We start from the raw sequence: 27,917 nt of genomic DNA on the forward strand, positions 1-27,917 counted from the left end.
CTTTCTATTAGATCATCCCCTAATATTTAAGGGCTGAAGAAAGAGAATCTAGTGGTTTGGGCATCAGGATGGTCCAGAGCAGCTTTGGTGGGAGGGACCCAATAAGAGAGTGGGCTGCAAAGAGGCTGCACAGAAGTAGCCAAGGCCATTTGGATGATATCATTATGCAATAGGACTATCTTCCCAGTAATGAAATTGCAAGCAACTATTATTTGAGTTTGTTCCATGGCCCTTCTGTGGGCTGGGAAAAGAAACAAGAAAATCTGATAGAGAAAGTGAGCCATGGTCTGGAAGTCTAAGTAGCTGAAAAGAAGACTCAACTTTGAGATCAGGAGGTAGAAGAAAACCCTGGAAGAAGATGATAACATAAAATAATTTAATTACTCAACTAATGAGTGAATAAGACTTTGAATTTAATAGTTGAAGAAAAAGTGAAGAGACAATATAAAAAAAAAAAAAAAATCCCTAACTCTGGTTCCCCACTACACTGACCATTTACACAATGTGTCAAATCATTTCCACTACACTGACCATTTACTCAATGTGTCAAATCAAAACCAGGCTAAAAAAGAGAGTTCTCTCCCCATGCTGAACTGCGCCCCCCATTGTATAGACTCAATGCTCAATACAGGGCTGTTTTCCCCAGGGGAATTTTTAGGTGAATATTAATTATGGTTAATTGAAGATGAGACAAATGAGTATTTGTCAATTCTCAAAAGATCCTTGGAATCGAGAGCTAAACCTTATGTTTGCTCACACTTTAATCACAACAAGGACTGATACTAGAATGATTCAATAAGAGCTCTTAGGCTAGAGATGCACCCAGGTGGCACTCTGAGATTGGTGGATCACTCTGTGAAGGTAAAGACAGTCATTTGAGCAGGTAGCCATAGTTGGTGGCCACTGTGAATGCCTCATTTCCTTGGGTCCACTCTTCAAGATATGTTGTTGGGGGAAACAAGTCAACCCATAGCATTGTGTATGAACATAATTTTTCACATCAAATCTTATGATAATATGAATCCTTTATCAAGATCTTCTAATAATGATCTCCTTCAATTCTTGAGTTTACCTGAAAGAGAAAACTTGTTTGCACAAACAAGTGGCAGGAAAATTAAAATACTTTCAACCATTCAAAGTGACAACAGTTGACAGTATATTGAAATAACCAAGGAGCTCATTTTCTTTCATTAAAAAAATGTAATGTCATCTTGTTGTGATGATGCAAATGGTTTTAGATTCTGATCAAAACTTTTTATTTTATTTTATTTATTTATTTGACAGACATACAAGCAGGCAGAGAGTCAGGCAGAGAGAGAGAGGGAAGGAAGCAGGATCCCCGCCGAGCAGAGATCCCAATGTGGGGATTGATCCGAGGGCCCTGAGATCGTGACCTGAGCCGAAGGCAGAGGCTTTAACCCACTGAGCCACCCAGGCACCCCAAAACTTTTTTTTATCAAGAATATCAATATGACGAAGCTCTAAATACACACATTATTAAAGCAGTTACTTGGCAGCTAGCTTGGGCTGCACTAAAAACATTCATCAAAAAAAACTGACAGAAGAATCAACAACAGAGATGCAGGGCTGCTGCTTGGAGCAGAGCCCATCAGAAGCCCTCATCCAGGCTTCTCTGCTTATCACCACCACTCACTCTCTACTCCCTGGCTTTGGGATGCCTACATCTTTCCTTGATCATGTGAAAGAACTCATCCGACCACACCAAAGATTTCTTGTCCATAGACAACAGCATGGCTTGCTGTTAGCAGATCATCTCGTTGGGGAATTCTGCACCCAATGGGCACAGCAGCAGGAGCCAGAGGTCTCTCATGCCCACACTGCAGAACTGTAGGGTCCGGCCTTAGACATCGTTCAACCCCAGAGTAGAATACTCAGGATTGGAAAGCCACACCTTACTGTCCCAATGCTGATGGAAAGAAGCCTGCCTCCCGAACCTGAAACCCAGTCTCAGCCTGCCTGTGAAGTTCTGCTATAGGACATGCAAGTGAATAATAAACCATCTCAGGTTTTTCCAAGCTCCATCTTTACCTTAATGTGCTAATCAGGGTGAAGGTTGTCTGTTTGAAATTTAGATAATATGATATGACAACTGAGCTGTGGAATTCAAAGATTAAATGAACTGCAGACACATCAATTATTAATGTTATTATTACTCTCAACGCACCATTTCTTAATGTACTTTTCACCTCACAGAACACCACTGGGAAATGAACTGTTGTAATAATCCTTGGTTCAAGCATGGATGGAAAAGCCTCCATAGACCTTGATACATGTAGCAGGGTACTTCGGGAGAGTAGCTCTCCAGGGCTCAATTGACATAGAAAGGGATGGATATGCTTCAATTTGTAATTACATCACTCCAAGAGACTTTGAACTGTGGTTTTAGAAGACACAAAGAATTTGGGAGTCAGTGCTGTGCTGAAGTTGATGTTTGGTCTTGGTATGGAAACCAGTATTTGCTAAAGATCAGGCTCATTGAATCCTTATCTATTACATAAGATAGTTTCTACTTAACAAATAATAATAACTTTTGTGTTTTTTTTTTCTTGCCATCCTTGAAAACAAATGATACATTTAATAGTCCTTGATTTGACCATTTCAACCCTCTCTTAGTTTATTTAGTTATGATGAAAGGGTCATAATTTTATAAGTTATTGGTGGAGGTAGAAGAACTTTTTAGCATGGAATATGTAAGTTCTTGAAAAATCAATGTGAAATCTTGCAAATCAAATTTTCTTTCATTTCAATGAATGGCATTACCATTAGCTTGATGTTTCAGCCAGAAACATGGAAGTAATTTTTTATTGCTCTCCTTTTCACACTCCTCTGTGTCATTCTACATTTAATACTTATATATCAACTTTGAAAACATCTGTCAAATTAAACTGTCCCTTGGCATCTCTCTTGCTATCTTCCTAACTCAAGTCACCTCCATTTTTATCTGTACTGTTATAGAAGCCACCTCCCTGTTCTTCCAATTTCCATTCTTTCTCCCCTTCCACTCCATTTTCTACCTTATATACAGAGTGATCATCTAAAGCTCAGGTCTGCCATATATGTGGTCAACTGATAAATGAAAAAGGTAACTGTGCAGTTCAGTAAGTGACATTGGGTCAATTAGATATATAAAACAGTAAACTGGACACCCACTTCACATCATTTAAAAAATCCACATGTATTGAAGATCTTAATGTGAAAAGTGAGACAATAAACTTTTAAAATGAAACACAGAGAATATCTTTATGAACTTGGGGGAAACAAAGATCTCTTCAGTAAGACACAAAAAGTATTAACTACAAATGAAAATTGATAAATTTGGATATATTAAAATTATGAAATTATATTTATCAAAAGATAGCATTAAGAATGTAAAAGAACAAGGCACACAACAAGGAAAGATAACTGTAGTACACATACCAAAAGAAGACTTATTTCCAGAATATATAAAAAGTTCCTACAAATCAGTAAGGCAAAGTCAGACACTTAGAAAAAATAATCAGAAGATGTCAACAAATATATTACAAAAGATTTCAAAGTATCCAGTAAACATACATAATGGTGAAGAACTTCATTAATCATTAAGAAAGTACAAAGTGGGGGCGTCTGGGTGGCTCAGTGGGTTAAAGCCTCTGCCTTCAGCTCAGGTCATGTTCTCAGGTCCTGGGATTGAGCCCCCCATCGGGCTCTCTGCTCAGCGGGGAGCCTGGTTCCCCCTCTCTCTCTGCCTGTCTCTCTGCCTACTTGTGATCTCTGTCTGTCAAATAAATAAATAAATAAAATCTTAAAAAAAATAAAAAAGAATGAAAGAAAGTACAAAGTGCAATCATAGGTCAATATCATAATATACCCAACAGGATGGGTAAAATTAAAAAGACAAGTAAATAGCAGATGCTGGTGAATATGCAGAACATCTGAAACTCTTATGTTATTGGTGGAAGTGTATATACTGGTACAATTTCTTTGACAAGTGTTTGCAAGTGGCTACTCAAGCAAAATTTTTGTATCTCTTAAAATCCAATAATTAAACTTCTACATATGTGCCTTCCAAAAGATATATATATATATACATTCACTTTAAAAAAGTACACAAAAATGTCCATTCAGCACAATTCCAAATAACTCCAAAGTCCATCAAACGGAATGGATAAATAAGCTGTGGTATATTCATATAATAATAGCATACGTCAGTGAAAATGAATAAACTCTGGCCACAGAGAAACATCAAAGTAGAAACATGAAAGCAAGACACTTCTGATTCTGGGGAAGGGCGTGTAAGAGAGCTTTAAAAGGCCTTTGAAGTAAATGGTTTGGGTTCTCTTTTCTACCAACAAAATTCCCTTGGAAGTTTAGGAAATTCTGTTTTATCCTCAATGATTCAAATGAGGTAAGTTGTTTTTCTTTTAATTGAGAAGTCAACCACTTCATTTATCTTTTTTCAATGTTGACTTCTTGTTTCTCTTCTTGGTCTGTCATGTCAATGTGCCTCCCACTCTTTCCTTATCCCTTTATTGAAAAACCAAGAAAAGCTGATGGTGAGGTCATTCAATCCATTCAAGGACCCTTAACTAGAGAAAGGGGTAGAGCAATACCACAGGTCTCAAAACAAGTCAGGCAGTTAAAAAAAAAAAAAAAAAGGTGATTGCAAAATGCTCAAAGGAGAGTGACCAGGTATCATCTTTTTGGAATCCAATGCATTTTAAAACATTTATGCCCTGTTGGCTTAGTAATTTTCAGAAATATATTAAAAAAGGAGAAATCTGAAACTTAGGAAAAAAGGTTAATGTGCATAGATGCTTATTGCCATATTACTTATAATGTTAAAAAATAGGAGGAAGACAAGGAGTGGAATAGTCTAACACTTAAAAAATTAAAGAATGTTTAAATAAAATGCTTATACCATGATATTCACTAATTAAAATAATGTTTTTAATGCATATTCAATAGATAGAGAAATATATGTTAAAGGGCAGAGTGACAATATCTTATTATACAGCTGTATATTAATATGAACTCACCTATGTAAAAACATGAAAAAAAGTCAAAACCAGAAAATGTAGGGACATTTTAATATGATGATAGCTATTACATCTGGTGATAAGATTATTTTTATTTTCCTCCTTATAATCTCTATGTTTTCTGCATAATTTATAATGAGCATTCACTGCTCATCCATCAGAGAAAGGAAATAAGCTATAAAAATCACATGGACATGTAAAACCCAAATGCTATTAATAAAAGTGTGAAGAAACAAGAAATGCTATGGTCCATATGAGAATGGACAATTTTTCAAAATCACCCAGATGCATCTACTCTTTAAAAGGAACAAAACAACCACTAAAAGTAAAATAGATATTGCTCCCTCTTTAATTTTGGTTCCATAGGGAGGGACCAGGAAGCAATTTATATTTGGAATCCATAGTTTTCCCGAAGTCACTATGCAAAGACTCTTTCCTTAATTATGGTATTTTTTATGTTGGTTGTTAGGTGTAAGTAAATAATTATGTTTCAAATTCAAAATTATTCCAGTCCTTTCTAAATTTGACTTGAGGTTTGATGGAACACCATAACCACCTTGTAAACTTTCTAAAAAGTGTACTTAGAGGCCATTTTGTAAAGAGTACAGGTCCTTTAATGGCTGGCTTTCTTCACATTGAAGTTTGATATATTAATACCTAATGACTGGCAGGACCAACACTTGAGTTAATGGTAAAGTCTAATTTTTCAATATTTTCATGTCTTTTATAAGCATGAAAACCAAAGCATTTGGATGGCTCACAAGCTCAGGAGAGCGATGATTTAACATTCTATTATTCACACAAAATTTATATTCTAGCCAAAGCCTTGTATGCCAAGGGGAAATAATCTTATTTTGATTTGGAGCTCACTTCCAGAAATGAAGAGAAATCAAATCAATGGCATGATAAAGAAAGTGCCAAAATGGGTCTTTGGACTGTGGAACTGAAGTTAAAAACAAAATTCTTTCTATTTTGGTTTCTTCTTCTAAAATTAACATGTATCTTTAAAAAAAAAAAGATTTTTATTTATTTATTTGAGGGAGAGAGGGAGAGACAGAGAGAAAGCAAGCATGAGCAGGGGGCAGCAGCAGGCAGAGGGAGAAGCGGACTCCCCGTTGAGCAGGGAGACTGATGTGAGACTTGGTCCCAGGACCCTGAGATCACAACTTGAGCTAAAGCCAGATGCTTAACCAACTGAGCCACCCAGGTACCCCAACGTGTATCTTTTTAATAATGAAAAATTATCAACAAATGGTCAGTATATGCTATTAGGGCTATCTGTTTAACTCCTGCCATGAAGTGATTAAATGATTAAATTAAACAATACTCATATAAGTATCAGCTATCGTGCTGCAAACAAGGAAGACTAATTTTACTCATTGTTAAATCCTGGTTCCTTTTGGTAGCTTTTGATAGTGGAAGACCTCAGTTACCATGCACTGCTTAAAAACTTCTGTTGGCAAAATTTCTACAAGTAATAACTGGAAAATATGGAAAAGGAATAATATTTGAGGACTGGTTAAGTCTGACACAACATTTACATTTTTTCAGTTTAAATCTTAACCACTCCATTTACTGGGTAGATCCATGGCAGTTTTACAAAGGAGGGAATGAAAGCTCAGGAAAGCCAAAGTTGTTTAGTCAAGATGACACAACCCCCAAGTGGCAGAGGTAGTATTGGACATAGCTGCATTTTCCCTCATGGTAAAGTGCCTCGTGCACTTTCCTTTTTGCCACATGAGATCTTTTCTACATTGTATGAAATATGTCAGAGGTGTAGAGACCTCCCTAGTTTTCTCCATCGTGGTCAGTGGCTTTCCTGTTGCCCACCAATTCAACAGTGCTCTGAGAATTTACACAGCAAAAAACAGTACCTTATTTTGTGTCTGGAACACCAACAAAGAATGATTCTTTGTGTGTGTGTGTGCGCGCACGCGTGTGTGTTTCCTATTAATCTCACCACATTTTTTCTTCTTTATTGTTTAAATTGGGAAAGAGAATAACAGAAAAGAAAACATGACACTGTCACACTAAACGTGCAAGCGAAATACCATGATCATAAATTTATTGACCTGCAACTAACACTGACAATTAGTGTTATTTATGGTTTTCTGTCATCTTTTCCCTAATATAATTTTTTTTAAGAGTAACTAAGTATTTTTCTCTTCCTAAGGTTCTAGGGAAGGTTAAATTTGACAAGTGAAAGAGCAAAAATATAAGAAAAGTGTGTGGTAGCACAAGGTGGAAACTCATGTACCTTGTCAACATTTTTTAAAGTTGATGATCTTCAGAGCTCCATTTTGGAAAGATCGTAGTCAAGCAAGATCAAAGTATAAACTGCCTATCATACCTGCCATCGTTATTTTATGAAAGGTGTCAGTGAGATGCTTAAAATCCATCCTATTTTTGAAAAGCATGCAAGATTAATTTCTGGTCTAAATCCAAAGTGCATAATGAAGTTTGATATCCTATAGGAGATGAATACACGATTGATGTTTCTTTGTTTGGTTTGGTTTGCAACAAGAATACACACTTACACTTTTCCTTCCCACATGAAATGTATGCTCAAGGTTATATTGACACACATATGGTGTGATATCCCAGCCACTTTCCAAGCAAACTTGGACTATAAGTATATGAAATGCAAAAGTAAAAGCTTTAAAATTGCTTTCTGTCAAACATCACAGCATTTGTATACATCATTTTGTGGCATGTATGCCATTTATCAAATAGCTTCAATATAACAAGCAACGAAATGGAAAACTCACTTTCACGCCAAAGTGCTGTCATAATGTGGATTACTTGGAAAAGGGGGACATGTCAGGGCTTCAGAAGGAGGTTTCTGCAGATATTATTCCTTGGGAACAATTCTGCTTGCCTTGGTATTCAGGAAAATCACTGAAGTCTATCCGTGTGCATTATCATTTAAAGAAAGTGAGTGGAAGTTCTCAGACAGACTTAAAGTGCCTTTCATGCTCCTCCACATAATGAAAATCAGGAACTCAGAGTCCACCAACTCTTTCTGATTTATGCTTCTTCAATTTCCTGCCATACGTAAATACTTCTAACCATCAATTCTGAACGAAGCTGAGAGCCCAAAACCTCATGGAATGGTGACACATACATACTGCACCATCAATCTAGTGCTGTTTTCCTCAAATATCCTAACTTGACATTCAAATATCTACCTTGTCATTCAGGTTAGAGTTTGCCTTCTTTTCCCAACAATGGCTCCAAGTACGAACACCAATTAGGAGAGTTCAAAGAAACAAATTAGCCCATCACCGAATACCTGAACTGGAAGAGACCCTACGTATTACATAGCTCTTCCTCTTTTCACAGGATGGGATATTGAGAACCAAGGTGAGTTTTTGCCTTAATGCTTTTGATAATGTTGTCATCACTTTTGCCTGGAGTTCAGTCAATGTATGTTCTTCTTTATCTCTGTTTGCTTGAAGGGACGTTAGAAGAGATCTGCAGAATGTCTTTATTGTGTTTCATCAAATAAGACATATAGATAATCATAGGCATTTATTTTGCTTCAAAGAGAAAACTGCCTTAGTTTCAGAGAGAAAAATATCCTGATGAAAACAGTATTAGATTAGTCACGAATTACCCTGCCATCTTAAAAGGTAAAGTGGGCTTGGGTCTAAAGTAGAAGTCCTTTTACTATTAGAGTCTCTATTAATAAAATTCATCAAAATAACAATAAGTTTAAAAATTAAATATGATCATTCAGTAAGTTAAATTGGATGATCTTGCTTTTCTTGATCTTGCTTATATAACAAATTCATAAGATCCTTCAAAAATCTATAGACTTAAGAAATATTACTTAATATGACCAACATTCTTTATAAGGTTATAATAATTCATTTTTTCAATATGATTATATTCCCATGGAATTTTTAGTGAGAGATTGCTTACATGAGATTTGGATGTGGCACATCTTGCCCCAAATCTAGTGTTGATGATATACAGTTATTCACTGTGTGTGAATTCATTGTGTATTCATTGTGGGAGAAAATATTTACCATTCATAGCTAAAATAAATGAAAATTTTAAAGTAAGTTCACTAAGCATTACTCTTGGAAATACAACCTTCATATGGAAGAAAATGTTCCAAGAGGGAAAACAAAAAACATAAATATAGCCATGGGTCAGTGTATTAGTAAGAGAGAATAATACAGAGGTATGTCTTACTTTCATAACTTGTCAAGTTCACTTTCAAGTTAATGCCCAATAGGGAACCACGTATGTATTGAAGTATGAGATCTTTTTTTCCTGTATTTCTTTTTCAAAATCATATGAATTACCTACTTAGACACACACTGTAGGCTGGGCTTTAGGAAAACCAGCTAACAAAAGAATACTGATTCCAGAAAATCCATTGGTTTAAGCATGGATATGAAACAACTTGTTATTTATTTGTAATGATATGGTTAAACTTTCATTTTTCCTTTATAAAGTGATGGATAAAAGCATTGGCTCTATAATGTTCAGAATGAAATAATTCATTATTTTCCCAACAGTGTAGTTTGTTAATGATTAAATTGAGAGTGGATGATGATGTTGCTGGATGTTGCATAAGAAGGAAAACCCAGTTAGTCTATATATTTCTGTGATGTCTTTAACTCTTTGACCATACTTTCTTTCTCATACAGTAATTGTTCCTCTAATACAGTATCATAGCTCTTAGACCTGGAATGTTCCTCAAGAATCATCTCATCAAGCTCTCTGCCCTTCAGCAGAGAACTCAATTCAACAAATTGTTATTGAAAGCCTGCCACGAAAGTCACTGTCCCAGGTCCTGAGGCAGATTAAAAAAAACATGGTTCCTGGTCTTAAGAAATTAATATTCTTCTCAAGTAATAGATTAGGGAACTGATTCCCAGGCAAGAACTAAACTCTTTGCCCAAGGTCACAAAGCACAGGGATCTCCAAAAAACCTATCATCTTCAGTGTATTGCCTCTCAGAGTTGACAAATTATTGATAATGTGATGCAACTGTGGTAATAGGAGCGTAATTTGTTCCTTGCTTTATATTATACACACACATGCACACACACACAAGTAACATCACTTGAATTCAAAGGAAAGAGAAAGAGAGAAAACTGAAACATACAAATTAGGAGCTGAGATATAACCATAGATAGATTAATTTTTAAAAGACACTACCAAGCTCTCCTTGAGAGGAATAATTTTCCCAGAAAATATAAATGAGAAACATAGAAAACTGAGATATAGCCATTAAAATGGAAAAAAAAAAAGAAAATTTGTCAAAAATTGCATCCACTCTCCTCCACTTCCCCAAAAATGGGGCCAGGCTAATTTTTTCAAACTTTTAAGGAACCCATTCCACTGTAAGTTCTTCTCAAAGCCACATATCTTTATTACTCATGTGTGTATCTCCAATACCCAGTACAGTACCTGGCTTATAATAATGTGTAATGCAGGTATTATTGGAAGAAAATAGAAATGACACTTGCCATTGAAAATATTTCACAGAATAAAGAAAAGAATGGATGTGACCATATTTATTTTATCAAGTAAGCATAACTCTGAGCTCCAGTGGGACAAGAATGGATTACATAGGACTGCATGAAATGATGTGGGAATTTTATTGTGCTTTTGTTTAATGTCTTTTGGCTCTATATTTTTCTGGTTCTGTGGGGAAGACTTCTCTTCTTTGGGCTCCCTGTAATTCACACAATTTAGTAGACTCTGCTTTTCGAAACAAATAAGGCATTTAAAAACGAAAAAAAAAAAAAAAAAAAAAAGAAAGAAAAACCTAAGAGGATTACCAAGCAAAACTGTGGACATATAATCTTACAAATATAAAGTCTAAACTTCTCAACCAAACATTAGCAATTTAATCCCAGGGTAAATAAAAAGAAAAATGCTTCATGACAAAGTAGAGTTTATATTTTAAATGCAAAAGAAGTTCAGCTGTATGAATATAAATCAACTTACCATTTACTTAAAGAGTCATATGACCATATCAAGAGGTGTTTATATGTTTTAGGTAGAAGTTATTATCTATGTCTGACAAAAAGTTTTTTAAAAATAAAAAAATAAGATATTTTCTTAATATGACTTTGGAAAAATACGAAAACTCAAATCTAATGCCATCATTGAGATCAATAGTGAAATAAATTAAGTTAAATAAAAAAAGACATTTTTCCTTTTTTCATTATCATTTTCTAATGTTCTGAAAGCATTCCACTTTTCCAAATTGAACAAAATAAACACTATAAATGTTGAAAATAAGAAAGTTGGGACGCCTGGGTGTCTCCAGTTTGTTAAGCATCTGCCTTCTGCTCAGGTCATGATCCCAGGGTCTTGGGATTGAGTCCCACATCTGGCTCCTGGCTCAGCAGAGAGCCTGCTTCTCCCTCTCACTCTGCCTGCTGCTCTTTCTGCTTGTACTTTCTCTCCCTCTGGAAAATGAATAAATACAATCTTTTAAAAAAAGAGAGAAAATAAGAAAATTATCATTATTTGCATATAACTTGATTATCTGACTGGGAAAACCGAGAGGATCAACTGAAAATGTGTATGAATTAAAAATAACTATTAGGGGCAGGGCGCCTGGGTGGCTCAGTGGGTTAAGCCGCTGCCTTCGGCTCAGGTCATGATCTCGGGGTCCTGGGATCGAGTCCCGCATCGGGCTCTCTGCTCGGCAGGGAGCCTGCTTCCCTCTCTCTCTCTCTGCCTGCCTCTCCATCTACTTGTGATTTCTCTCTGTCAAATAAATAAATAAAATCTTAAAAAAAAATAAAATAAAATAAATAACTATTGGGGAGAGTGCTGGTCACAGAAATAAATTAGTGCCAATTGCTTTCATATATGTTAATAATCAACAATAGTTTAACAAATAGTGTATGCCATACTGAATAAAGTAATATAATCAAAATAATTCAACTCAAATTAGCATCAATCATGTAAAATACATTAGGACTGAATTTAATAAGAATTGTGAAGAATATGTGAGAAAAAAATCACAACATTCAACTGGAGAGTATAAAGAGTTGGGTAATGAAAATACCAATTTACTAAAAATAAAAAAGGAAAATATTTAAAACAAATGTGGCAGACAAGTTAAAAGATTTCCTACATACAAAAATTTTATATAGCAAAAGTAATATGGACTAATAAGGCAAACAAGTAATTTACAAAATGATAACTTCAAATGGTGAACAGAATTACGGAACTATTTTAAATCTTATTTGTAGTTAAGTAAGTATTAATAAAAATGGGCATTATTTAAGGTCAGTAAAATGATGATTGAAAAAAATGCTGCAGCCAAGTACTTGGGAGTTTGGGAATTGCATTCCTTTATAGCTGGAGATGTGTCTTGGTACAGCATTTTGTTAAATCTGTATTAAAGTTGAATATATGCATCTCTTTTAACTTAGGAATAAAACTTTGGGAATTTATCCTAAGGAAAATAATTTAACATGTGCACAAGATGTATACATAAAGATGCTTACTATGTCATTGCTTTTAAAAGAGAAAGCATCAATATAAACATTCATCAATAGGGGAATAGTTAAATCAATTATGTTATTTATATATGCATATTTATAATTATTGTTGTGTGAGGATTCTATGAATCTGTTAAACAAAACCAAAGAAACAAACAAAAAGTAAAAACACAAGTTACAAAACCTTTGCAAAGAAACGATTTTCATATAGCTAGAACTCTTCCATGTTTAAGTTCTGGAAGCATATAGTCAGAAAATTAACAGTCAGATTAGGGGTCTTTATCCTCTCGTGTACACTCTCTTGTGTTTTCTAGTTTTTCTGCAGTGAGTACATTTGTTTTTTGTTTTTTGTTTTTTAAGAGTTTATGTCTTTTAAAATGGTTTTAGGTTCACAGCTAAATTGAGGGGAAGGTACAGGGATTTCCCATAGAACGCTCACCTGAGCACATGCATAGCCTCCCCCATTTTCCATATATACTTTTTTAAAAAATTAAATTAATTTATTTATTTTCAGAAAAACAGTATTCATTATTTTTTCACCACACCCAGTGTTCCATATATACTTTTAAACATGAAAAAAAGAATAAAGGTTTAAAATGAAATATATTATTTGGGGTTAAAGAAGTTGGCCCCATATATTAAAATGTTTCCTTTATGAGCCATCTTTTCCTGATGGATAAATACATAGCTGAATTTGAAAATGAATTAGACAAGTAAAAAGAACCTTCTCTAGAGCACTTAAGCCCACCTAAGTAACCATGGACAAACCAACCAAAGGAAGCCAGTGTTGAGCAAGGTCTGTCTTGAAAGCACACCATGTATGTTCTCTCACTTAAAAAGTCAGTCTTTTGGATAGAGTATAACTGGTGCAATCGTTTTGAAAATCCATCAGTAACTATTAAAGCTAACTAAGCATATATCCTTTGTTACAGCTGTTCCACTCCTTGGTTTACGTCCAAGAGAAACTGATGCTTATGTTAATCAAAAGACCTATACAAGAATGATCATGGCCATTTCATTAGTAAGAGTTAAGAACTAGAAGTGACCCAATGTCCATGAAAAGAAAATTAAGATATAGTCCTACACAGCAACAAAAAGAGACTAGTATCAAAAGCAACAATGAATGATGAATCATAAAGACATAATTTTGAGTGAAAGAACCCAATCATGAAAACATCATTACCATGATGTTATCCCATGAAATAACTTTTTATCCCATTTACATCAGTCCCATTTACATTTTATCCCATTTACATCAGCCCAGAAAAAGAAAAAAATAATCCACAGTAATAGAAATCAGAACAATAGTTAGCTTAGGGTGGAGTTATTTCCTTAGAAGAGGACAAGGGACCTTCCGGAGAGCTAGAAATATCTTGATCTCGATGGAGTTCAAATGGATGTATACATATGTAAAAGTTTACTGAGCTATACATAAAGATTTGTGAATTTAATTTATATAAAAGTGATACTTCAACAAAAAAGTTATTTTTAAAAATTTAACTAAAAATAAAAGCTAATCTTTCCAGAAAGAAAAAGCAGGTCAGCACACTGAGCAGAGGCTGTTTCAGGAGGAGAATTACATACTCAGCACATTTTTCAAGTGATGGGAAGATTATTCTATCATCTGAATACACTTAATTATTACAACTGGCCGGCAGTCATTTATAGAAATTGTTCATAAATATTTAAACATACTGCCTGGAAACATTTCTAAAGAGCTTTTAATATTTCTCAGTTGAGGTACATTGGTATGATTTTCCAAGATCATGCTTTTGACATTGAAGTAATTGAAAAATCCAGGGCAAACTGACTAATCCCAGTAACAAAGAAACCTATTGTTTTCTTGCCTTGTGTTTTATTTTATATTCATTTATTTTAGGCCCATCATATTCATTCTGCTCAATTGAATCTCTGAATACAGAATTCCTGCCTGACCCTTCCCAATTTGTCCACCATTCTGGTGTTGCCAAACTCCCTCTACCCAAAGCTGTTTGATGGTTTATCTATAAGACAGCAACGATGGAGGAGAATTTGCCAAGGGCAAACTGTAAAAATGTCATGAGCAGTTCTCACAATTTTATGATTCTTTTTAAATTATTTCATCCTATCATTTCTATACTGAAATATTTTGATTTCCAGAGAGCATTTGGGTAGCAAGAATGCAAGGACTGTACTACAAAAGTGCACTGCATAGTTACAAAGGTATGCATCTTGCTTTCAGACACACAGTTTATTTATTCTCCAGCACTGGCCTAAGCTTCCCTGTAAGCCTGATTCCCATAAGAAATGGGAACAACTCAGACGTGCCAATTAATAAAGGTTCAGATTTTTACAATTCATCAGTTTCCTTCCAGTATAAATATTTGGTCCTTCAAAGTTGAGCCCTTTATCATATCTCTGAATATCCTAAATGGTATTTTTGGAAAGAATTATGTCTTTTCAGATAAAACAGCTGTACACGGTCTTCTTTTCTCTCAGTTCCATTGCCCTTTTCCAAGATGGTATTTGGGTATTTGGGGAATGAGTTGGGAGAGTTATCACCAGTAGGACTTCATGGTTGGAGAGAGCAGCAGTGCTTTCATTCCTGTAGGTCTTCTGCTTCCTCAGGTATCTTTCTGAAGAGATGTCCCTTGTCTGGTAGCTTGTGTGATGTATGACCTATTGCTATTTGCACATAAAGTAGGCAGGCTGATCTCCCTCAGCTGGGTGTAGGTTCCGCTGCATTCCCTGATGGTCTCAACCTCTCTTCTCTTCTAAGTGCTGTCACAAAGGCCTCTGAATACCTTCACATCCACCAGACAGCCCTTGGCCTAGGTGTTCTATATGACAGGCCCCTTGGTTCTCACCTGGGTAGGCCCTAAGGCAGAGACACTTGACTTCAGCTTGAACATCTGTCTTTGGGGACCTTTGAAAATTCCTGACTCTCAGATCAGGCCAAAGGATAGTGGTCCTCAAGAAACATGTGGAGGACTTGTCAAAACACAGGCAGCTGAGTCCCACTCTCAGAGTTCCTGATTCCGTAGCTCTGGAGTGGGGTCCAAGAATTTGCATCTCTAACACATTCCAAGGTGATGATGATAGTGCTGTCACCCTTTGAGGATCTCTAGCCATAGAAGAACCAACCCATAGGAAAGCTGAGACTTCAATACTTTTCATTTTACCTTGCTGTGGCTTGATATGGTTGATGATCATATGACATGATCATCTTCTGGACTCCTTGATGTGAACTTTTATTTTAAAAAACAACCCCCTGTTTTTGGTGTTTCCCTCACCTAACACACTGGTGTCTCTTTGGGTTGCTTACATTCCCCACTCCCACCCCTATCCTGTTTTTTACAGCCTTTCATCCCTTCACAACCTTTGCAAACCAGAATAACTGGATTTGGCCTTCCCATTTCCTATTTGCAATATTCTCTTACCCTAGGCAATAAGCTAAATGGTGCAGCTGCCATAGAAGGCTGAGTACTTTCTTTACACTTTATGGAAGATCTGGTTCCAGAAATGGCCAAGATATTTAGAAAAGTGTGGCTTTCTGTCCCCTTCCTCTGCAACAGTTGGCAGTTGGATGTCTCAGGTTAGCTAGAGGGAAGATTTTGACCATGTAATTCCAAAGTACAGAGGTCATTAATATTTCACTAAATCAACCTTGTTACAGATAAACTTCATTGAGGACCCCATTCCAGTTCTTTCTTTGAGGGACTAGTGACCAAAGGGCTCAAATTACAGGGCATGTGACATGTTATAAAATAGAAAGAAAATCTATCCCTAGTGCTAAAATGGTTTTTAAATTACTCAATTAGACATTATGGAACCAAAAATCCCTATATACTGTAATCATTTTCAAATATTCACTTTCCTGCCAATAGCCACATTTTGCCAGGTTGTGGAGACAAAGCAAGTTGGCAAGGTGACGAGAAACCTGTAATTGGCAGTGTAGAATATCTTTCTGTTGCCAATTTCATGGGCAGGTGCCTGGGACTTGATAAGATGTGAGAGGGAAATTTGTTGCTATGATTCTGAACTTTATAGAAAGCCACTTCCTGCTATTTTAATGTTTATGACCTCAAATCTATGCTGCTAAAATTTTTTAGGTAGTTAAGTCATCTTGGTGAGTCTAGCACCATATTATACTTTCTAAATTTGGGGAAAGAAATAAGACATTCAAATAGGTGTAAGGTCCAGAAAACAAATCAGACTCCACAGTACTATATAGCCTCTTTTGAGCATTCCCTGTTACAGAGTTCACTAGAAATTAATTTAACTGACGTCTTGGCTTTGAATTTTGTTAATTTCTGGAACTTTTAATTTTCATTTTATTTCTTTTCAGTGTTCCAGAATTCATTGTTTATGCACCACACCCAGTTCTCTATGCAAAATGTGCCCTCCTTAATACCCACCATCAGGCTCACCTTCCTCCCCTCCAAAACCCCCCAGTTTGTTTCTCAGACTCCACAGTCTCTCATGGTTTGTCTTCCCCTCCAATTTCCCCCAACTCACTTCTCCTCTCCATCTCCCAATGCCCTCCATGTTATTCCTTATGTTCCACAAATAAGTGAAACCATATGATAATTGACTCTCTCTGCTTGACTTATTGTACTCAGCATAACCTCTTCCAGTCCCATCTGTGTTGATACAAAAGTTGGGTATTCATCCTTTCTGATAGAGGCATAATACGCCATTGTATATATTGACCACATCTTTCTTATCCATTCGTCTGTTGAAGGGTATCTTGGTTCTTTCCACAGAACCAAGCAACTGTGGCCATTGCTGCTATGAACATTGGGGTACAGATGGCCCTTCTTTTCACTACATCTGTATCTTTGGGGTAAATACCAAGTAGTGCAATAAAAGGTCATAAGGAAGCTCTCTTTTTCATTTCTTAATGAATCTCCATACTGTTTTCCAAAGTGGCTGCATCAACTTGCATTCCCACCAACAGTGTAAGGGTTCTCTTTTCTCCACATCCTCTCCAACACTTGTTGTTTACTGTCTTGTTAATTTTGACCATTCTGACTGGCATAAGGTGGTATCTTAATGTGGTTTTGATTTGAATCTCCCTGACTGCTAAAGATGATGAACATTTTTTTCATATGTCTGTTAGCTATTTGTATGTCTTCATTGGAGACGTGTCTGTTCATGTCTTCTGCCCATTTTTTGACATGATTATCTGTATTTTTTTAATGTTGAGTTTGAGGAGATCTTTATACATCTTGTATATCAGCCCTTTGTCTGTAGTGTCATTTGTGAATATCTTCCCCCATTCCATGGTTTGCCTCTTTGTTTCATTGACTGTTTCCTTTGCTGTGTAGAAGCTTTTGATTTTGATGGAGTCCCAAAAGTTCATGTCCATTTTTGTTTCCTTTGCCTTTGGAGACATATCTTGAAAGAAGTTGCTATGGCTGATGTTGTAGAGGTTTCTGTCTATGTTCTCCTCTAGGATTTTGATAGATGTCTGCCTCACATTGAGGTCTTTTATCCATTTCGAGTTTATCTTTGGGTATGGTGTAAGAGAATGGTCAAGTTTCATTCTTCTACACATAGTTGTCCAGTTTTCCCAGCACCATTTATTGAAGAGACTGTCTTTTTTCCACTGTATATTTTTTTCTTGCTTTTTCAAAGATTATTTGACCATACAGTTGAGGGTCTATATCTGGGCTCTCTACTCTGTTTCACTGGTCTGTATCTGTTTTTGTGCCAGTACCATGTTGTCTTGGTGATCACAGCTTTGTAGTAAAGCTTAAAATGAGGCAACATGATGCCCCAGTTTTGTTTTTCTTTTTCAACATTTCCTTAGCAATTTGGGGTCTCTTCTGGTTCCACAGAAATTTTAGTATTGTTTGTTCCAGATCTTTGAAAAATGCCAATGGAATTTTGATCAGGATGGCATTGAAAGTATAGATTGCTCTAGGCAGTATAGACATTTTAACAATCACTGTTAAATCATACCAAAGGGATGATGGTTGGGGTATTTGCTAAGTATATCAGCCAGAAATGGAGTATAATCATTGATCCCTTACATATAGAAGAAAATTTTTGCTAAGCCTTTGCTGACTTTTGGTTTCATCATACAACTTCTAATTTTTATTAGTACAGAAACAAAGGAAACGTTTGCATCCAGAAAAAGGCAAAGGCAGCATTGTTGGACATTATTTACTGGCCCCCATTTAGGGGTCTAACCCTGAACACCATCTCTGCTCAGTGAAATGCACCCCCTTCCTAGACCTCATAGGAGAATGGGCATCAGTTTTTCCTAAAATAGATCCTGGTTCTCTCATTTTATCTAGTTCGTTTTTATTGCACATTTTTATTGTTATTTTCTCATAAGGGAGGGTCTTTAATGTAAAGAGGTTATTGTGAAGTGAAGAAAACCATTTTCGGGGTAGGGGGGAATCTGCTTTGAGTAATGTTTGTCTTCTAATCAGCCTGATATAATGGAAATATACAAGACCAAAGATGAGAAAAATTGAGTTCATCTTCCATTTCAGGCACTAATATTGTACATCATAGAGCAGATCTTTCCTCACTGGATTGCTTTTGTAAAATAGAAAGCTGGCCCAGAAGACATCTATTCTTCTTTCTTCTACTGTTTTAACAATATGAAGATTTGTATTAGGATGCTGTAGGAGTCCTTGGCCTGCTCACATTCCCTCTAAGCTACCTATTACCACCCAGTTTGCTTCAGTCCAGCAAAGAACCTATCAAGGTGCCCACAGCTGAAGCTCACTCTCTTTCTGTGTGTGTGTGGGGGCTCAGGGGGATGTAAGGGGTGGAATTACTGAAATGACTTCTAAGACTTATGCAGGGTCTGCCCCCCAGGGTGTTTATTAAAAACCCACATATTTGCCTCCAAAGAGTCCACACAACTTTGGGGGAGAGACTACCTAAGGGAATGGAAGTATTTGGCTCTGGGGGTCTTATGGTAGAATGCCCAGACTGCTTCCCCTCTTGTAGCCAGGATTTTTATTGTCAAACAGTGTGTTATCTAGAAATCAGGCCAACTTACATTACTTTTTATAAGCTCTTCTAGCTCTGTTTCCCTATTTTTGTATTTATAGGGGATGGTTTCCGCCCCTCCGGGAAGCCCTTTTTCCCTACCACTAACTTATTACAGACTACAATTTTTAGAATGAATGTTGCATCATGAATCAATGCATCCCCAAGATGCATATCAAAGCCTGAAGGAAGATTAAAAGCCAATCAAGACAATGGCATAGAGATGTTTCTCAAGGTAGTGAATTTGTTAGGGGTCCTTAGCGCTCCAAGTCAGGAAGAGAAACCATGGTTTCTACACACAGAGATTCCCTTCTATAAACTCCCAGAAGTCCATTAGTGAACACCTAGTCATGATATATTAACCTGTCATCTATCACTGAGTTAAATCCCTAAAAGAAGACTGTTATGAAGTTTTAGTATATTTATAATTACCCTATCTTCACTGAATCTAATTGAATACTTCCACATAAAATGATAGGAAAGGAATTATATGTACAAAGCAGCTTTTTTTTTTTTTTTAAAGATTTTACTTATTTATTTGACAGACAGAAATCACAAGTAGGCAGAGAGGCAGGCAAAGTGTGGGGGAGCAGGCTCCCCGCTGAGTGGAGAGCACGATATGGGGCTCGATCCAAGGACCCTGGGATCATGACCTGAGCTGAAAGCAGAGGCTTTAACCCACTGATCCACCCAGGCGCCCCCAAAGCAGCTTTTAACTAAGAGGAAAAGCACCTATGTGTACTTGGCTCCTTGGTGTTATTTTAGTTTTCTCAATGTAGAGCATGGCATATCAGCTTTTTTTTTTTTATATTTACATAATTGCCTTTTTTTTAAATTAATTTTTTATTTTTTATAAACATATATTTTTATCCCCAGGGGTACAGGTCTGTGAATCACCAGGTTTACACACTTCACAGCACTCACCAAAGCACATACCCTCCCCAATGTCCATAATCCCACCTCCTTCTCCCAAACCCCCTCCCCCCAGCAACCCTCAGTTTGTTTTGTGACATTAAGAGTCACTTATGGTTTGTCTCCCTCCCAATCCCATCTTGTTTCATTTATTCTTCTCCTACCCACTTAAGCCTCCATGTTGCATCACCACTTCTTCATATCAGGGAGATCATATGATAGTTGTCTTTCTCTGCTTGACTTATTTCGCTAAGCATGATACGCTCTAGTTCCATCCATGTTGTCGCAAATGGCAAGATTTCATTTCTTTTGATGGCTGCATAGTATTCCATTGTGTATATATACCACTTCTTCTTGATCCATTCATCTGTTGATGGACATCTAGGTTCTTTCCATAGTTTGGCTATTGTGGACATTGCTGCTATAAACATTCGGGTGCACGTGCCCCTTTGGATCACTACGTTTGTATCTTTAGGGTAAATACCCAATAGTGCAATTGCTGGGTCATAGGGCAGTTCTATTTTCAACATTTTGAGGAACCTCCATGCTGTTTTCCAGAGTGGCTGCACCAGCTTGCATTCCCACCAACAGTGTAGGAGGGTTCCCCTTTCTCCGCATCCTCGCCAGCATCTGTCATTTCCTGACTTGTTGATTTTAGCCATTCTGACTGGTGTGAGGTAATATCTCATTGTGGTTTTGATTTGTATTTCCCTGATGCCCAGTGATATGGAGCACTTTTTCATGTGTGTGTTGGCCATCTGGATGTCTTCTTTGCAGAAATGTCTGTTCATGTCCTCTGCCCATTTCTTGATTGGATTATTTGTTCTTTGGGTGTTGAGTTTGCTAAGTTCTTTATAGATTCTGGACACTAGTCCTTTATCTGATATGTCGTTTGCAAATATCTTCTCCCATTCTGTCAGTTGTCTTTTGATTTTGTTAACTGTTTCCTTTGCTGTGCAAAAGCTTTTGATCTTGATGAAATCCCAATAGTTCATTTTTTCCCTTGCTTCCCTTGCCTTTTGCGTTGTTCCTAGGAAGATGTTGCTGCGGCTGAGGTCGAAGAGGTTGTTGCCTGTGTTCTCCTCAAGGATTTTGATGGATTCCTTTCGCACATTGAGGTCCTTCATCCATTTTGAGTCTATTTTCGTGTGTGGTGTAAGGAAATGGTCCAATTTCATTTTTCTGCATGTGGCTGTCCAATTTTTCCAGCACCATTTATTGAAAGAATTAATAAAATTGATAAGCCCCTGGCTCGACTTATCAAAAAGAAAAGAGAAAGGACCCAAATAAATAAAATCATGAATGAAAGAGGAGAGATCACAACTAACACCAAAGAAATACAAACTATTATAAGAACATACTATGAGCAACTCTACGGCAATAAATTTGACAATCTGGAAGAAATGGATGCATTCCTAGAAAAATATAAACTACCACAACTGAACCAGGAAGAAATAGAAAGCCTGAACAGACCCATAACCAGTAAGGAGATTGAAACAGTCATTAAAAATCTCCAAACAAACAAAAGCCCAGGGCCAGAGGGCTTCCCGGGGGAATTCTACCAAACATTTAAAGAAGAACTAATTCCTATTCTCCTGAAACTGTTCCAAAAAATAGAAATGGAAGGAAAACTTCCAAACTCATTTTATGAGGCCAGCATCACCTTGATCCCAAAACCAGACAAGGATCCCACCAAAAAAGAGAGCTATAGACCAATATCCTTGATGAACACAGATGCGAAAATACTCAACAAAATACTAGCCAATAGGATTCAACAGTACATTAAAAAGATTATTCACCACGACCAAGTGGGATTTATTCCCGGGCTGCAAGGTTGGTTCAACATCCGCAAATCAGTCAATGTGATACAACACATCAATAAAAGAAAGAACAAGAACCATATGATACTCTCAATAGATGCTGAAAAAGCATTTGTTAAAGTACAGCATCCCTTCCTGATCAAAACTCTTCAAAGTGTAGGGATAGAGGGCACATACCTCAATATCATCAAAGCCATCTATGAAAAACCCACCGCAAATATCATTCTCAATGGAGAAAAACTGAAAGCTTTTCCACTAAGGTTAGGAACACGGCAGGGATGTCCATTATCACCACTGCTATTCAACATAGTACTAGAGGTCCTAGCCTCAGCAATCAGACAACAAAAGGAAATTAAAGGCATCCAAATCGGCAAAGAAGAAGTCAAATTATCACTCTTCGCAGATGATATGATACTATATGTGGAAAACCCAAAAGACTCCACTCCAAAACTGCTAGAACTTATACAGGAATTCAGTAAAGTGTCAGGATATAAAATCAATGCACAGAAATCAGTTGCATTTCTCTACACCAACAGCATGACAGAAGAAAGAGAAATTAAGGAGTCAATCCCATTTACAATTGCATCCAAAACCATAAGATACCTAGGAATAAACCTAACCAAAGAGACACAGAATCTATACTCAGAAAACTATAAAGTACTCATGAAAGAAATTGAGGAAGACACAAAGAAATGGAAAAATGTTCCATGCTCCTGGATTGGAAGAATAAATATTGTGAAAATATCTATGCTACCTAAAGCAATCTACACATTTAATGCAATTCCTATCAAAGTACCATCCATCTTTTTCAAAGAAATGGAACAAATAATGCTAAAATTTATATGGAACCAGAAAAGACCTAGAATAGCCAAAGGGATATTGAAAAAGAAAGCCAACGTTGGTGGCATCACAATTCCGGACTTCAAGCTCTATTACAAAGCTGTCATCATCAAGACAGCATGGTACTGGCACAAAAACAGACACATAGATCAATGGAACAGAATAGAGAGCCCAGAAATAGACCCTCAACTCTATGGTCAACTAATCTTCGACAAAGCAGGAAAGAATGTCCAATGGAAAAAAGACAGCCTCTTCAATAAATGGCATATCAGCTTTTAAATGGCTTCTGATTAATAAGTACTTGTTTCAAGGCTATAGATACTGAAATAAGATAAATACATATTAACAGTGTGGGAACAATAACAAAAGGAAATAAATGTCACTTGTAAGAGATTCCAAAAGCATGGAAATGCAGTTATTAAACCAGCATGGAGGACCATGGTCCTATTTTGTTGAAGTAATTAAATACTCTCCTCAAGTTTATGGCTCCTTGGATCATTTTAGGCAAATGAAAATTGGAGGGGAAATGTTAACCATGGCCTAATAGATGGCAGCCAGCTTGACTTCTTGATATCAGTGGACATAGTAGCTGTGTTTCAAAGACCATTTTCTATGGAAAATGCATGGCCTATTGAATTTAGGGCTGAAGATGGAAGAGGGCTCAAATAAATGGTACCATAGCCAGTGTTTTCTATCAGTTGCTACACAATTACAGTATTGACAATAACAACAACACTAATAAGAGTGGAACCTTCTGAGCACTTAGTACAGGAGAGGCACTATTTCAGGCAGTTAATAAGTGTTAGCTCACTTGAATTTGACCATAACGACGTAGTGTAAGAAGAATTCTATCATCATACTGACCATTATATCACCCTCCTCTGACCCTCCAAACCAGAGGTGCTGTCTTACCCCCTGACACTCCATGAAGATGGCCTAGATTTACTCCCTTCTTACATGGCTCTGATAGGCATCTTCACTTCCATTTACTCATCTCTGGCCCTTTTACTAGGAGAAAACAAGCTGACTGAAATCAGAGACTATATCTTACTAGCCACTCTATCTTCACAGCGCCTAGATCACTGATTTCTTCTTCACGTATTTGTAGAATAGGAGATTTGCATAAATTAAGAAATATTGCTCTGCAGTCAGGTCTTCAGATACATATGGCTTTGCTGCATACTGGCCATGACCCACTACCTGATATAGCAAGGGCACATCTATGTCCCAAAAATGGGGTCATGGAACATCAGCTGTTCAGCTGTGGGGATGGCATCCCTTACAATTATTTTCATATTCTTGCTGAGTACACTGACTTACTACAGACCAGGTGGACCTGACCTCTGCTCTGATCAAAAACATCACTCCTGGGGCACCTGGTTGGCTCAGTGGGTTAAAGCCTCTACCTTCGGCTCAGGTCATGATCCCAGGGTCCTGGGATCAAGCCCCACATCGGGCTCTCTGCTCAGCGGAGAGTCTGCTTCTCCCTCTCTCTGCCTGTTGCTCTGCCTACTTGGGATCTCTGTCAAATAAATAAATAAAATATAAAAAAAAAAAAAAAACATCACTCCTGGGGCACATGACTGGCTCCGTCAGTAAAGCATGCAACTCTTGATCCTGGGGTCCTGAGTTTGAGCCCTATGTTGGGTGCAACTTAAAAATAAAATGAGATTAAAAAAAAACAAACTTTAAAATAAAAAACAAACAAACAAACAAACATCATTCTGAAGACCCCAACAGTCACAGAGACTGGCATGGCCATTGCAAAGGTCTTTACAGGAGGTATTGGCTTATCCATCACAACTGTACACCTGAGGTCCAAACCAATGAAGTTACAAAAGTGAAGAAATATGAGCAGGGATTCATCACAGACTCTGAGTTCTCAGTCCTGAAAATCAAGTTCAGGATGTGTTTGAAGCCAAAGCCTGGCATGGCTTCAAACACCAACACAGGCTGGATGGGGAGTTGATATTTTCGAGGAGGAGGAGCATGGCTGGTTTTTGGAAGTGATCATGATGAAGATGAAATACTGGGTGGTAACCCCTGCAAGCATCACATTGAAGGAAGCAAAAAAAATTCCGCAGTGCAACAAGAAGGGAAAGTTACCCATTGTAAATGAAGATAATGAAATAGTAGCCATCATTGCCCAGACAGACCTGAAGAAGAACCAGGGTTACCTAATGGCTTCCAAAGACGCCAAGAAGCAGCTGATAATGGAACAGCTATTGATACTCATGAAGATGACAAGTATTGGCTGGACTTGCTAACCCAGAACCACTAGCATCCAGCACTCCTGCCAGGACATTGGTTGCAAGAGTTTGACCCAAGACCAAGCCATGATGAATTCTGTTTGAGAAGAGAACATCCTTAGCTCAAGTGGAAGGTGGTGCCCACACCCTCCATTTGTATAAGAGGCTTTTCTGAAAAAGGATACAGCATCATACCCCCTTGGTTTTTCAATAAACATTTGGGGGGGGGGAATACTATGTAGCTTTCTTTTTCTCTCAAAGAATATTCCAGAAATTGTTTGTGTGTTTTGTTTTGTTTTGTTTTGTTTTGTGGGGGAAGGGACAGAAGGAGTGGGAGAGAGAAAAACTTAAGCAGGCTCTATACCCAGCATGGAGTCTGATACAGGGCTCAATCTCACAGTCCTGAAATCATGACCTGAGTCAAAACCAAGAGTTGGATTCTTAACTAACTAAGCAACTCAGGGGTCTGAGGAATGTTTTAAATATTCATAGCTTTTATTTAAAATGAAAAAATCTAGTTGTGGGGCGCCTTGGTGGCTCAGCAGGTTAAAGCCTCTGCCTTTGGCTCCTGGGGTTGAGCCCCGCATCAGGCTCTCTGCTCCACGGGGAGTCTGCTTCCTCCTCTCTCTCTGCCTGCCTCTCTGCCTACTTGTGATTTCTGTCTGTCAAATAAATAAATAAAATCTTTTAAAAAAATAAATAAATAAAAGATCTAGTTGCAAAACAATATTCAAATTGGACCTCAATTTATAAAACTGTTCTTATATAAAGACACATAGATTAAAATACATAAAAATATTAAAAGTGAGCATCTGTGGACAGGAAGAGGATGAATAATTTTTATTGTGTTTCTATTTTCTAAAACAAAGTCTTTATAAGACTATAACAAATGTTGGTTTAAAGTATTAACTTGCTTTAATATAATTATGATTTTGTCAAATTATTTTTGCTGAATTTTTAATAGCATGGAGAATAAACAGAATGGGGAAAAAGAAAAAAAAAAAATCAACTCACATCCCATAAGTGCTTCATAGAAATTTCTAAGGCAGGATTTTAGCTGTCCATTGGAAAAACCCCAGTTTTATTGACTAAAAGCTGAGTAAGGTACTACCAGGCCTTCTCCCATTTCTGTTTTCCACATTGGATTTTTATTTGCTCCCAAGACTAAGATGTGGAAACATGAGAACTCTCTGGTAGTCCACATATAGAATCTTGCTGAAAGATATCAGGTGAGGGGCAAGACAAGAAAAGAAATATTTCTTGGACACCTATACTTTCCTAAGGCACTCTGTGAAATTTTGGCAGCATGACTTTGGGATGACCCTAAATAACATTTCTTTGAACACCTTGGAGTAGTCAGGAGGCTTTAAAACCATACTTGTCAAGGTTCTTATTGATCAAAGCCTTTCCTCCCCTTCAAAGCTATGTGGCTGCTATGAAGAAAATGTTTCCAACAGACTTGAGCTAAATCTACACAGAAATATGTGAGGGTCAGCTAATGCCAACTTAGCAAATTCTACAGCAGGTTTTAAATCTGTGGAAATTAGAAGAGGTTTCTTGTTGCTACAGTTAAGTAAAACTTTTTTCTCCGCTTTTTGGTTGCAGTAGTAATTCTGTGCTTACTTATTCCATATAAGGTCTCAACTCGTCACATAACAATGGATAAGACAACAAATAAGGGAGAAATCTAATCTGAAAAGTGGAACAGTTTGCCATAAAACACTTTTCTATTTGATAAAACTAGCCAGATAAACATTACCTGGATTAAGTCACCTTCTACAGACACTTGGAAAATCCAACTTTCCCAGATTGGACCCTTTGTCATTCCCAATCTCCTGATGAAGTTTTATTTACTGTTTATATTACTCGATGAAATTCCTGCAATTTTACTTATTTATTCTACTTGATCATATATTGTTAAACTCCCTTTTTCAGTGGAATTGAGGACCAGAAAGCACTTTAGTATTTTTTCCTCTTCAACATGCATACACTTAAACGTTAGAACACAGAGCATCTACAAGTAACTTGCCAACACGAAAAGAATGAAGGAAATGCACACAGAATTTCTAAAATTCCCTTTTTACTTCTGTTACACAAACAATGGATGCTCACTGTAGAAAGAGTTGAACACACAGAAGCAAAACTGAATATAGTTACAACTCATATTGCCACCATTCTGAAATAACCACCGTTAACATTTGGTGTATACCCTTTTAGATTTTTCCTCCATTTTGTAGATAGATAGAAAGATAGATGTATTTATGCAAACATATGATTGTATTTTATAGTATCATAATCTGTTTTCTATTTCGTTGCAACATAAAAAATCTGCCTACATTGCAAATGTAATTCCACATTTAAATCTTTAATGTCTGTTTATATTCTATTATTTGATAGTATCACAACTAAACAATCCTTATTTTTAGAGACTAAAGAGATTTCTTAATGATTTTTTATTATAAATATTATTATAAAGAATATCTTTTTCAGTAATCATTTCCTTAGGTTACATTTTTATGAATATAATTTCTTGCTCAAAAGGTATGCACATTTTAAAGGTTTTGTGATTTATTGACAGATTGA

At 36.8% G+C, this 27,917-nt stretch overlaps 1 pseudogene; it reads left to right on the plus strand.

Annotated features, from left to right (window-relative positions):
* The first annotated feature begins 7,853 nt into the window (after positions 1–7,853).
* Positions 7,854–25,366, plus strand: LOC131825554 (inosine-5'-monophosphate dehydrogenase 2-like; annotated as a pseudogene).
* Positions 25,367–27,917: the final 2,551 nt, after the last annotated feature.

The sequence above is a fragment of the Mustela lutreola genome, chromosome 2 (assembly GCF_030435805.1).
Source record: "Mustela lutreola isolate mMusLut2 chromosome 2, mMusLut2.pri, whole genome shotgun sequence".
Taxonomy (NCBI): Eukaryota; Metazoa; Chordata; class Mammalia; order Carnivora; family Mustelidae; genus Mustela; species Mustela lutreola.